Source organism: Benincasa hispida, chromosome 11 (assembly GCF_009727055.1).
Source record: "Benincasa hispida cultivar B227 chromosome 11, ASM972705v1, whole genome shotgun sequence".
Taxonomy (NCBI): domain Eukaryota; kingdom Viridiplantae; phylum Streptophyta; class Magnoliopsida; order Cucurbitales; family Cucurbitaceae; genus Benincasa; species Benincasa hispida.
In genome coordinates this window covers 14,536,508-14,550,053 of record NC_052359.1, presented here as the reverse complement: position 1 = coordinate 14,550,053, position 13,546 = coordinate 14,536,508, and the positions used below count along the sequence as shown (strand labels likewise).

The 13,546-nt window shown below is 38.0% G+C and overlaps 1 non-coding gene across 1 annotated transcript; it reads left to right on the top strand.

Moving 5' to 3' along the window:
* The first annotated feature begins 952 nt into the window (after positions 1-952).
* LOC120092232 lies at positions 953-1,059 on the top strand. The gene has a single exon (XR_005485944.1). It is a non-coding gene; the product is annotated as a small nucleolar RNA R71 (small nucleolar RNA).
* Positions 1,060-13,546: the final 12,487 nt, after the last annotated feature.

Sequence of the window (13,546 nt, the reverse complement as noted above, 5' to 3'; positions counted from 1 at the left end):
GCTGTTCTCACGGTCCCTTGTTCTTTCGGCTTCAAGGTGGACACAATCTTCGGTTCTATCGCCTCTTTTTCTTCTGTTTCTTCTCGGGTCAACGCAATCTATGGTTCCAGCATAATGGAGGCAGTCCGGTTAGGATCCTTCTTCTCCTCCACCACAGTCTTTCCACTACGCAACGTCACAACTTGAAATTGCTCTTTTCCCATTCCCCCTGGGTTGCGCAGGAGCTTTGTTGAATTCGGCAATGCCCCTTGCGGTCTATTCTTGAGTTCGCCCGCAATCTGGTTTATATGAATTTCCAGGTTGCAGATAGATGTCGCTTGATTTTGAAGCACTGTTTCCTTTTATTCAATATATTGCTTCAATAAACTCTCTAAAGATGAAGATTGCGGCGCCTACGAACTGCTGGCTTGGTTTTGCGTTTGACCGTTTGTTTGCGGAAAAAATTCTGGTGGCTCTTCTTTTTGCACAACTGATTGAAAATTTTGTTGTTGAATTTTCACGTGAAGTTAGGGTGGTTCTCCACCCAGGGTTGTACGTGTTGGAGAACGGATTCTCTTCACAAAATAGACTAACTGTGGGTTTCTCAGGCATTCCTCCATTGGGTGGCCTTCACCGCAAGTAGCACAACTTGCGATCGTCTAGTTGATTGCGTTGACTTGCCTACTATGCATTCCTGGGCCACTGATTGCGATTCCTTGTATCAAATTCATGATCACGGTCATTTGGTTCTGAAGGGATGCGATGGCCCCGTTTATTCGTGTCACTATTCTTGATCCTCAATCTTTGATCGTTTTCTCTCCAGTCTTCATGATTTTTAAAAATGCGATCAAGTATATTCTTGGCCTCATCGTATGTTTTATCAAGTAGACCTCCAGCTGCTGCCGCATTGGCAGCCGTCTACGATGCAGGGTTTAATTCGTGGTAGAAAATTTCCATCTATAAACAATTTGGTAAGCCGTTATGCGGGCAATCTCTTACCAACCTCTTAAACCTCGCCCAGGCGTCACTGTGCGATTCGTCAATATCCTGTTCAAAATTAGTGATTAGCTTCCTCCTTCTGGCGTTCTCCGTAGGGGGGAAGTATTTCTTCTTAAACTTCACAGCTACTTATTCCCATGATGTAATCTCCCCTGGTTCAAGAGAATAAGCCCATTTCCGTGCCTGGTCACATAACGAAAATGGAAACAATGTTAATCGAAACTCCTCAGCGGAGATGTTTGGGAACACAAACGTGTTGCAGATCTCAAAGAAACTCCGGAGGTGGGCATGCGGATCCTCGCCACGCCTACTGCCAAACTGTCCACAGTTTGGATCATCTGCAACATCACCGGTTTCATTTCGAATCTAGATCCATTAAGAGCTGGCCTCATGATTCCTGGTGAGAAATCATAGAGGTTGGGCAACGCATAGTCCCAGATGGGCCTATTGCGGTCGTTCGCCAAGAGGATGAGATTCACCATGATATTATTTGCATTTGGTGCTCTATCTTCTGGTTGCTCCGCCATGTCTGGATCTTTCTCTTGTTGTTGTTGTTGGTGGCGGCTGTCTCTTCTTCTTCTTTGGAAAGTTCTCTTAATCTCTGGGTTGTAAATGGGCTCAGGATTTTGTCCTTCGCTCATACGACGCCCGCTTCTTCTCTTACCTAAGGAGAAGCAGTGCACAGAGACGGAGAGTCTGCAAAGAAAATAAAAAAGTTACCGTTAGCATAATGTATTGTCGTAGTCCCCGGCAATGGCGCCAAAAACTTGATGCGTGTTGTCAATGCGATGAAATAATGGTGTAGATTGCGATGGTGGAATATGCGTTGTGCATGCAAGGTTTCTTAGCAAGATCCAAGTATAAACCCTACTAAGTTGCCTGGTAAGCCCAGGGTCGAACACAGGGACTAAGGAAACAGTATGCAGTGGTACTTTTCGATTACTTTGCGATAACAAATAAATCAATGTGTTGGTTTATTTGTTGTTTTAAGGTATAAAGTTTATGCGGCGGAATTAAGAAAAGAGCTAATAATGTGAAAGATACAATGAGTATGCGGAGGAACGGGTTGAGAAGGTCTTTAGCTAGTGTTTCCTGAGATTGCGTTCAAGCTATGCGATCATGCTACACATATTCGACAACAATTCATTTTCCAATACAAATGCGATAGCTCGTAGTTTTAGGACGCATGCGATGTATGCGATGATGTCTATAGAGCTTATTCCTAAGTCTCTACTTCTTTCCTATGCGATGATGCAAGATGCACACAGGTACAAAGTGACCACATACAATCATATCCTATCTCTAGGGTGCATACAATGCATTAATAGCAAACAGAACTTATTCCTAAGCTTCTATCTCTTGATTAAGCAGTTCTAATCTAACTCTCCTGAGCCTAAATTCTAATCTGACTTTTCCAAGCCTAGATTCTATCCTTAGACTACCCTCTCGAGTATCTCTAAAGAACGAATGACGCATTCACAATACAAGATGATCGCATAAAGTGAAGATCCCAGGTTATGCTAGCTAAGTGCTTTTCAACCCATTTGACAGTTTTAGCTACTCATGTGTATGTAAAGAGAGTGGACAGATATAAAGATGCAATTTCCATTTTATAAATAAGTTCAGAATACAAAATGAAAATGGAAGAATAAAGGTAGAGAGCCTGGTAACAATATTTGCTTCCCAAGGATTTTACACTGAGTTATCTCTATTCTACCCAAAAGATGTTCTTCTTTTCGCAAGAGTTGACCCTCTCTCTATTTTGAAGCTTCCCGACACTCTTCCGAGTGAACCAGGACGATCTCTCGGCGTATTCTCCTTTCACTTGCTTCCGCTTTCTAAGTAAAAGAAAACTATGAACAAGGCTAACTATCTTCTATATGGTGAGCTCTCCAAACTGAGCGAACTCCTTCAATGAAGGTGGCCTTCGGTATTTATAGAGCTTTTTCTCTCGAATGATTGCACTGATGGGATGTCATTAATTCTCTGTCTGATGCGTCGAATAATTGTCACCGAAAAGTTGAGTGTACTTGCTACAGTGTGTCGTTAACGGCTTGTCAACTTAATTCGGAATCGACCGTCATCAGCTTTCTATCCCATCGTGATTTATTAAGCTTTCATCTTGATGCACCGACTCTATGCGGCCACCTTCTTGAGCATATTTTCACGAACGCAAATGATCGCATAGCCTTGCGGTCGCAATCTCTTAATGCGCTCGGACGTTAATTTCTTTGGATCGCAATTCCACCTTGCGCCAACGCATTTTCTGCACAAACTACATAAGTTAGTTGTTTTTAATGCAATGGACGCATGCGATCACAATGTTATAAACTTAATGCTTTTGGATGCAATTTTATATATTTTTACCGCCATAATCTTTCATTGTTTTATATCTTTGCGCTGTAATAACATGCATTTCTGCCCGTTATCATATGGTAAGAAGTATGATTAGTCATTATTCTTTATCAAAATCTCTCTGGGGTGAGGCACTAAAGATTGTCGCATATATCTTCAATATGGTACCTAGTAAAGCAATAGCTAAAAGCACTTATAAACTGTAGACAGGAAAGAAGCCTAGTATTAGACATCTTCACATCTAAGGTTGTCCAGCTAAGACTAGGCCTTACAGGCCTAACGAAAGAAAATTGGACTCAAGAACTATTAGCTATTATTTTGTTGGGTATTCTTAGCGATTTTGGGGTTTCAAGTTTTATGATCCCACTTCTGGATCATTTTTTTTAGACGAAAAATGCCAGTTTCTTGAAGATGTTCAGAGATAACGTAAGGAAAGTTATTTTTGAAGAGGAATTAGTTTCTTTTCCTAATGTGGTTATAAATGACGTTCAAACTCCAATTTCCTTACTTGACTATCGAACCAATTATAGAATAAGATAACATTGAAGTCCCCATTATTAGACCTGAAGTTCAAACTCAACAACTTTAAGAAGTGCCACTAAAAAGATCCATTAGAAAAATAAGAAGTGCAATTCTAGATGAATATATTATATTTCTTCAAGAACATCACAATGACATGGGCATAATGGAAGATGATCCAATCAACTTCCAATAAGCTCTACAAAGTTCTAACTCTCAAAAGTGGATAAATGCTATAAAAGATGTGACGTCCCAAAATTTTAAGGTAATTTTACAATTGAATTATCTTGATTTAATTAGGAGTTTTGTTTTTGAGCTTTTAAGTTGGAATTTAATTTGGGTGGAGGGAAAATATAATTTAAATTTAATTGATAAAGGATTTTGGAGACTTGAATTTATGTTAATTTTTGGAATTTGTTTGGTTGAGAGATTTATGGATGTTTATTAAGGAAAAGGAAAAGGAGAATATATAGATTAGGGTTAAAGGAAATTCTATATATATAAAAGTAAGCTATATATATATATAATTTTGGGCTCCTCAAGAAACATGCGGAAAAAAAAGGTTCATCTTCTTCTTCGTCTTCGTCTTCGACCGCACGACCCCTCCCCCAATTTCTTCCTCTCCCTCACTGACCATCTTCAGCGTTGCCGAAGTCGCCGTCGTTTGTGAGCCCAACCGTTCGACGAGTCATCCGCCTCCTCCAGTCGCTTGTTGTCAACGTTGCCGATTTCTCTCTCTGTCCGCTGCTCAGACCACCGAGCCACCGTCGAAGCGCCAGATGTCCGTGTGTGATTCGTTGCCTTTCAGATCGCGACGCTGTCGAACTCGAGCTAACCACCGTTCATTCGCTTTGTCGCGCCACCACCCACAGTTACACGCAAATATTCTCTCTGGTGTCGTTCACACCTGATCTAAGTCGTTGTCGTCGGTTCAGTGCTGTCACCACCAAGGTGTCATGTTCTCGCCAAAATTTTGAGTTTTGGTTAAGTTTTTAGGTTTTTTGTGTTGTTCTTGGTTGGTTCTTGAACACTCATTATGTATTGGGTTTAAAATCATTTTGTTTTTGAAGAATACTTTAGTGTTTTGGAGATAACCAAGGCGCTATCTGAAGGAAATCACAAGCAGAGATTTCCATAAGCAACGGGAGTAAATCGTTCCAAATTCCATTCGAATAAACACAAACAATTACAGTTTTAAATGGAAACTAACAGATTATGCATCAACAGACATTACAACATGTTATAAGAGATTCAAGGGATAGAGTATTGAAGAACCATTCTTCAAGAATCCCTTGATCAGTCTCCAATGCATCCAACAACAGTGCTCAAATGCAATGAATGGACCACCAACAACACGAACAACTTAATGCTTCTCGAACCCAATCGAGTCCAACTCAATTCACGAACAGAGTAAGACACACCACCACAAGTGTTACCTTGGTATTCTCGGTGTGATAATCCAGGAGTTGTGGACTTTGTATGATCTTGGCTTGAGGAAGATAGAAGGTCTATGATCGAGTAGATGATCGAATAAGTGGGAGATAAGAACACTGTCTATCGCATAGACGATGTACTCGATCATTTAGAAAACGCAAGCCTATTGCATAGACTTTGCTACTCGATCGTTTAGCAATGATCAGCTAAGTAACAATTGTATAGTCAACTCTAAGCGATCGTTTGGATACTCAACGATTATCGCTTAGTAAAAGCAATTTTCACTTGATAACTCTTTTTCGTGAGAATTATCCGAATAGATCAACTAAGAAATTTTGGAAAACAATTTTCCTTTTATCGGTTACCATAAAACTTCCAATAACCTCCCACTCAATTGGTTATTAGAGAAAAATAATTAATTATCATATAATTAATATATTATAAATAAATATGATAGCTAACTTATCATATTATATTTATAACCTATAGTTTTAATATTTCATCATATGAAACATAAACCATAGTTCTTTTTCTATTTTATGGTACTTAATATAATCATATTTATATTAATTCCTTCAAGTAATGTAATTCTAACAAATATAATTGAATTTCCTCTTGTTAATTTGAACACTTCAAACTAACCCAAAATCTGATTCTCAACTTGAACTCATTGAGCTACGGTATGTGAATAACTGACTAAACTCTTTAGTCACGAGATCCACTATCCGTTAACTGTCGAGCACTTCATTAAATACCGACAGCTGCACTCTTCTCACTACAAATATATTTCTGTGTCCATATAACCAATCAACAGTGCGATAACCCTTCACAAACCGCTCGTAAGTGCAGCTGGGCCACTTTACTATTTTGCCCCTATAGTTACATCTAACTCTTAATGAACAATAAGTGATGAATGAGTCCTCTCTTCCAAAGAGAGGGTGTGACCACTATGTTCAAGACCCAGAATCGTTCTTAAGGGAGCAATTTATCTACTTACTTCTGCCTCGGGGAAGGAGTGAATTCCGTCTTGTATAACTGATTTCCCAGCTCCCCAATCAGACGAATCCCAAAAAAGGTACGCTTTTTGAGTTGGCAATCTGGTCACTCTCACCCATACTAATAAAAAAACTGCCTTCATAGGCAGGAGTTTCCAAAACACTCAGGATTAAGGTCATATCACCTATGATCATTTTGGTGAAATGTAAGTCTCAATTATCAACGACGTTATATAAAGAGACTAATCATCTCGTGGTCTGGTCTTATACAAACTCTTTGTATAGGACACCCTCGCTCGCATGTTTCCACATGAATGGTCAGGATCAGGCCATTTGTAGCGCTTTACAATACTTGTAAATATCTACTAGCAACATTACGGTGTTTTTCGGAAACGTTTAGGTAAGTAATTTGGGAGTTTTTAGGTGAATTTTGGATTGGGAGTGTTAGTAGGGGCTAATATTAAATCGTCGTTGGTTGATTCTTGGTGTTATTTGGGATGAAGAGCTTGTTAGTTTGAATTAAATTTTGTGTGTAAATTTGAGGTAAATGATTTACTACCGGTTCATTCTCGAACCCCAAGTTGATGTTAAGATTGTGAATACATTGAAAACATGTTTTTATTATGATTGATGTTATGCCTGATTGACTGATGGATGGACTATTGAGACCGTTCTGGAAACTCAAGAGTTATGTTATTAATTATTATTATTATTATCTATTATTGCTTGATATGAATTTGGACGTTATATGTTGCATGTTATACTGATAGTGACTGTTAGTACTCCCATCAAGCTGTGTACATCCCCTGTGTATGTTTCGGTGTCTTTATGGGATCACCTCCTATGCTTATGATTGTGATCCTTCGGGATCATTTCCTATGAAAGTGTGCCTTCAAGTTCGCGCCTTATGCCTATGCAATATGCCTATGATCAAGATGCACACCTTCATCCCGATAGGAAGGCTAACATGCACACCTAGTAGGCCCTGTAGTGGGCCACTTACTAGGTATCTTTATACTCACTCTTTCCTCTACGTGTTTTTCAGATAAAGGAAAGGACAGGATGGCGAATAACAAAAAGAATCTGTGACTGGGCTTTGGGACTTGACATCGCTTTTGCATATGTTTTCTCACATTTTCATGTTTTAGTCTAGAAGTCAAATATTTAAATCATTTGTTTTTTTGGCCGCTTTTTAATTTTCAATTGGAGTTAGAAGTACACCGAACATTGAATTTATGTTCTTTGAGGCTTTATACTAGAAATTTATTTTATGAAATTCTTTTGGATCTAGCCAAAATTTTTGAAAAAGTCGTTTTGAGGTTTGTGGATGCATTAGTAACAATCTTAAACCCATTTTAGAGAATTGAATCATTACAAGCCAGGTTTTTAGGTTATGTAGACTGATTTATTATGTAAGTCAACATTATCCCATTGGCCATTAATGCATTCTTTGTCATCGCCAGGTATGTTTTTTTAAAAAAAATGAAAAAATGGTCTCTAGAATTATATGCATGGAATTGGAATATTGCTTGATTTATGGTTGTAATTGTCATGTGTTTGTTGATAGAGAATTTAATATGAGTTGACTATATGTAAAAGTTAGGATATGGCACCAAAACTCAGGGTAAAAAGGAAGGTTAGAAGAGGAATTCAGGACCCACAAGTTCAGGATCCTCAAGTGCATGACCCTTCCATGTCGGGAGTAGAAGAGGTTGAAGTCGGTGGGAGTCAGAATGTTTTGGTAGCTTCGACCCCACTTGGTGCCCAAGTTAATGACGAGGCAATGACAGCACGAATTGGCACTACAACAAATATCACATACAATAGTAGGCCAAAAGCACTATAAAAAGACTTTTGATAGCGTTTTTAGAAATGTTGTCATAGGCGATGTTTTAGAAATTAAAGTCTACTTTTGATAGCATTTTTTGTCTGCTATAACATGTGCTATAAAAAAAACGTTTTTTTTATCAAAGAATTATCCTGTTTTGGAAATATTTCATAGCATTAGTAAAAAATCTATGTTTTCTCTTTAATAGTGTTTTTAATAGCATGAAAAAAAAATGCTATAAAAGACTTTCTATAGAATTTTTAAGCATATTGTTGTAGTCGATGTTATTGAAAGTCTTTTACTTTTCATAGCATTTTCTCAATGCTATAAAAAAAGTTATAAGTCCATTTTCAGTCGCACAATTTTAGTGTTACGAAAACATTTTATAACATTAAAAAATGTTATGACTTACTTTTAATAGTTTTTTTTTATAATAGTGAAAATGATGTGATTGACATTTAATAGCATGTTTTACAATAATTAAAAATGCTATAAAAACACGTAGCATTTTTAATCTTATCGTGATAGTTAATAATAATCAATTCGTATATAAACAATATAGCCATTTTATAAGAGTGACAAATTGTTGCAAATGTAATTGTAAAATTAAATTCAATGCACATTTAATGCAACCAAGTGGATTTACATCAAAATAAACTTTCAAGAGTCCAAACTTATAATTTATCGCTCGCAACTATTCATCTCTCTTTCTTAGCTCATCTTGAATTGCAACTCTCATTTATTCCAACTTTAGAGACACACAGAAAAGTGAATGCCTCGACTCTTCAATATTCTGTTTCAAAGAAAACATAAACCACCAACAACATGAAAGCCAAACTCTGCAAATAGTGGGAAAAGAAGCTCACAAAGAAAATAGTAGTCCCCTACTTATAAAACTTACCTTATGAAACAAACTTTACTTTCTCTATTTATGTGTTCATATTTTGTTTCACCTTCAAAATCCTACAAAAAAAAATTGCACCATTTTTTAATATTGTTGGATGCAATCATCTTCTCAGAAAAAATGAAATTCAAGCAGATGATTCTCCAATTTGCAAGTATTTTTGGTCTAGTAAAAGCCAAAAACAAAACTTATAAGATAGAATGGCCAAAAGAAGCAAGAAAACAACAAACCCAAGTTAATTAGCACAATACATGCTTTGTTAAATATACACGTTAGAATTCAAATCTTTCCGTGGGTCTTAAAAGACAAAAATGGGGAGAGCCCATGAAAATACAATTCCCCACAGAACAACTCAAATTAAATAGCCTTTTGCACCTACATTCATATATCTAACATGAGAGCAGAATATGAGAAAGTTCAAACAAGTCAGTGAAAAACTTTGGGATCCTCAAATTACAGTCGAAGTTTAAGTTTCTAAAGGGAAATAAAAGAGGAAAGTTCAAAGTTGGGGAAGATTTTAGCTTAAAATTTAAGTTTAAGTTTAATTCTGCCATGCTAACAAGTCATTAAGCTTTGGTAAAGCCTCAAGTTCTCTGATGGGATCAACCCAAATGTTTGATTGTTATCCATTCAAAACTACTTTCTAGCATTTGAAAGACTTTCATGCATTGAACTAGAACATTGTTATCACTAAAATCATAAACTCATTAGAACAAAAATTGATATACCAAGCTTAAATTTAAAGCCTCTCGGTTTGACAGACATAAAAATTAAAGTTGCTCACCACTGTTTGAGAAAACCGAGCAAAAACTTGTTCTGCCTCTCCTTGTTCACAATCTGCTTGGGGTTATTTCTTTGAAAATTGATGGGGGACAAAACCAGAAGTGTGGCTATAAGTAGTGGTTTATGCACATTTTTACTGAAAAATTAAAACGTTATGTGAATTGACTTTCTAAATGCTTAAATAAGTATTTCAAAGTGCAAAGAAAGTATTCTTAAACACTTAGAAAATCAATCTAAGTATTCTCTTAAGAAAGTCGACCATCAGCACGTCAAAAGCATAAAATCACTTAAGATATTTCCAACAAAACTATGTCAATCAAACTAAAATTACAGAATTTTCAAGAGGGATGTCACCAAAATTTTATCAGAAAAGTGTGCAAAATCAAAGACACTAGAATGGCTATTGTTATTTCAAGAATGGCTATAATGGGGAGCACATTACCAACAACAAGATTAGCCTTCTTCACACAGTAAATGAACTGACTAGTGTACATCCTTCAGTAGCGATGAACAATTCCTTCTAGTACTTGTAGTGGAAGGAATGGTGGAAGCTAATGCGGGCCAACAAATCACCTCTGCCTCGATATTGGATGATTTCGCTAACCATGTCTTTCATGTACCCATTTCGCACGCCGAAGTCGAGGGACCGAAAACGGGCAACATCATCTCATGAGTGGATATTGACAAGCTCAGCATATGTCCTGGCTAGCTCTACATGCAATTGCTCAAACTATTCGTGAAAACAATATTTTCACCCAAAATCAATGGTTTTTCGTTGCGATTTTCAGATTAGTTTTCAATCTCCACAACGGAATTCATAATTTCAAAACCTGAAAACAAGAAGACAACACGCAAAACTGAAAAAAAGGGAAATTAGGGATTAAAGGGTTACTTGAAGCAATTTGATGATATTTCTAGCGTCGAAGACATGGCGAGCAACCCACTAAACAAAATATTGAAAATTTCATGATTTCTTTGATATTTGTACATGCTTACGTATTGACTTAAATTTCCACAAGAGAGAGTTCTTAAATCAAATATTTCTTTATTTAGCACAAGAGAGAGTTCTTACATGGTTCTATTTTTCTTCTTTTCACCTACATTCCCTTCTTTCTTGTACTTCTCGTCTTTCTTTTCTCCTCCACATCAAAATATTTTGAACATTTTGTCGAAAATAGTTACTTTGCCCTAGGAGCCTTTTTGTAATTTTTTTATGGGCCTAGAGTTTCTATCTGTCTATTTATTTGAGCAAGTCTTCTTGTATTTTGTATCACTTCAATAATAAAATTAAGTCTCTATCATAGTTTTTTCTCCCTAGTTCCAGGGTTTTTCACGTAAACCATTTGTGTTCTTCTTCTCCTTCATCTTTTATTTTCATCATGGTATTAGAGCAAGGCGACGAAACCCTAGCCGCATTGATGAGTCCCCTTCGACGACCAACTCCAAGATGGCTGCCATGATTAAGGAGGCTGTCCAACAGTACCTAGAGGCTGCTTTACCACGTCTTTTTCAACAGATCAGTGTCGGACAGACAACCCCAGCCATGGAGACAGCCCAACCGATCGACGGTCAGACCGGATCGTACCCAGCTCTTCAATGGCGCCCAGATCGCGCGTGGTAAGGATCGCCCCAACCCTTCGACGACAACCAGTTGTTCGATGCCCAGCCGTTAGCTCAGCCGTGGATCGCGCCAACCCAGACGGCCTCAAACTCTCGACTGCAGACGACAAGTCGCGTCAATCTCATCGACTCGACTAGCAGCGGATTTTCGTTAAGCAGCAGTCACCGCCAATTGGTCCAGCCACATCCGACAGCAGCAGCGTGACTCATAACTTCAATCCCACAACTTTGAATGGAGATAGGGGCAATGAGCGGTCTATGGGTGTTTTCCCTATTGAGATTCAAAGGCAATTTGCTTATCTTCAGCAACAGATTGCGGATTTTGGAATGGTTATTGGCACAAACCCACAAAGTGCTCAACCAAAGCCAACCAATCTTCCGTTGTATTCCGAAAACCTGGTAAATTCTTTTCATACTTTACCTACTGCAAATTTATGGTCTGGATCAATGGAAAATTCTGCAAGAATTATTATTGGAGAAAAACTGAATGACCAAAATTATTTCTCCTAGTCACAATCCATCAGAATGGCTCTGGAAGGAAGACAAAAATTTGGGTATCTAATTGGAGAGATACCAAAATCTGAACCTGGTAACCCCCCAAGAACGCATCTGGAAAGCGGAAGACTCGTTGTTACGATCAGTTCTGGTGAACAACATGGAACCCCAAATAGGCAGACTGTTACTCTATACGATGACTGCCAAAGATATTTGGGATGCAGTGCAACAACTGTATTCAAAGAAGCAGAATGCATCCCGTCTATATACCTTACGCAAGCAAGTCCACGAATGCAAGAAGGGACCATGGACGTGACATCATACTTCAACAAATTATCCCTATTATGGCAAGAGATGGACCTATGCCGTGGAATTATCTGGAAATGTACACATGACGGGACTCAGTATTCAAAAATTGAAAAAGCTGATCGAGTGTATGATTTTGTAGTTGGGCTAAATTCAAATTTGATGGTGTTCGTAGCAGGATATTGGGTTAACGTCCTACGTCGTCTCTTATAGAGGTGTGTTTTGAAATACGCTTGGAAGAAGACGGATCTAGTGCGATGAATAATCCAATAGTTACATCTACTGATGTTGCCGCTTTTGCTACGAAATCCTCTGGACCTGACAGTGATAAGAAACCTCCACATGTTTATGAGCACTGCAAAAAGCCATGGCATACAAAAAACCAATGCTGGAAGCTAAATGAGAAACCTCCAAATAATAGATGACGTCAGTCATAAGACAAGTCTGGCCCCGGACGAGCTCTGATGAGTGATTCGACGAGTGACAAAACCCAGGCTCAAACTCAAGCAGATGGTCAAAATAACTTAAGTGTTGTTGGGGTCAGTGCTGTTGCACACTCAAGTATGGCTCAGTCCTTCAGTCTTATTAGCATTAATGGTAAAAAAAAACCCTGGATTGTGGATTCAAGAGCCACAGATCACCTAACTAGTTCTTCTAATCACTTTATATCATACCACCCGAGCACCAACAATGAAAGAATTAGAATCGTAGATGGGTCTTTTGCCCTTATTGCAAGAAAATGACATCTCTCTCCTTTTGAGGGTCTTATATTGCATGATGTGTTGCATGTCCCTAAGATTTCATACAACTTATTATCTATCAGTAAAATTACAAGAGACTTGAATTGTCAGACTGTTTTCTCACCTGACTCTATTTTAGTTCAGGATCTGAGCTCGGGGATGACGATTGGCACTGCCCGGCATGATAGAGGGCTCTATTTCCTGACTGATGATACTTCTTCTAGGGATTGTTATAGAACTAGTTTCATTTTTTAAAATTTTTCTACTGTTGAGACTGATTTTATGTTATGCCATTACCGTCTTGGACATCCTAATTTTCAATACATGAAGTATCTATTTCCGCATTTATTTCATAATATTAATATATCGTCCTTACATTGCAATTTGTGTATCCGGGCAAACAAAGTCGTGTCCCCTTTAATTCTTAGCCTTACAAACCATCTAGACCATTTAATCTTATCCACAGTGATGTCTGAGGTTCCTCACCAACCACCACGTCTACATGCAACCGTTGGTTTGTCACCTTTATTGACGACCATACCAGGCTTACCTGGGTTTTCCTTTTGGCCAATAAGTCTGAGGTGTCTTC